The following is a 1,040-nucleotide window of genomic DNA, read 5'->3' as shown; positions in this document are numbered from 1 at the left end:
AAAAAACGCACCGTCCTTATTCAAAATATTTTAACTACACGGTTGTAAATATCATGTTCTTATGCGACTCTAAGGCATTAATCTAATCACTTTGATCGTAACAAGGTCACTCTGAAGAGAAAACCTTAGGCGCGCTTGGTAACATTCATGGAGGCTAATATACCACAGGTTGCGTCACCAATGAATCCATTTAACTTCGACCTTGTTGCAAAGGGGGCGAAAAAATACAAAAACCTCAGGGTACAAGTAAGCAAGTCCGTGATACGCCCGTGTTGTCCCCGAGTTCCCACAAATTAGGCAAAGTTACCTGGATAGTCAGAAACCCTGACGACGAAGATCTTAATTAGCTGCGACACGCTGATTTCTGCTCTCTTTATTCCGTGGAGAATCGAGCCACCTTCTTTTTTTGTGTGTGTGGTGGTCTTATAAGGTGAACCGGTTGGCAAGGAGGCAAAACGACCCTCAGCGACCTTGCCTCCAGCACTGAGGCGCATCCCAGATTAGTCATTCTGCTTTCTTTCTTATATTTATTCCGTTTTATTCCTGCTACGATCGTTATTATTTTCTATTGTTTTTTTTTACAAAGGTTGGTTTCAGAGAGCGGCCGAGACGGTCGCTGAAACGTAAGAATCTAGTTTGTGCAGAGAGACACACTTGCAACAGAGACCCGTGGAGAGAGCTACCACCAGAAGCTCGACGTATAAACCCATAAATTAAACACAGTAATTGCAAACAGGCTTAGAACGAGGGCGAGCGAGTTCCCTCTCCGTGATAACCTACACCAGTGACTTCGTGGCGGCGATTTTAGGAGCGCCGATTACAATTACCTGTGGATGTGGCAAAGGTCGGGGACAAGGACCTTTTACCCAATACCTGGCTTTCTGGCCTTTATTTTTTTGTTGCTGGAAAGGCAGCTGATTGTGATGGATGAGTGACAAAAGGGTTCAGTAGGTTCGGTAAATTAACAGAGGGACGGTTTATTTCCACCAAACAAATTATTATAGTGGTCAGATTTTTTAGGTGTGAACTTTCATTGCTTC

This window comes from Penaeus monodon, chromosome 20, assembly GCF_015228065.2.
Source record: "Penaeus monodon isolate SGIC_2016 chromosome 20, NSTDA_Pmon_1, whole genome shotgun sequence".
NCBI classification, from domain to species: domain Eukaryota; kingdom Metazoa; phylum Arthropoda; class Malacostraca; order Decapoda; family Penaeidae; genus Penaeus; species Penaeus monodon.
The sequence above is the reverse complement of the archived record's forward strand: the minus strand, read 5'-3'. Positions refer to the sequence as shown.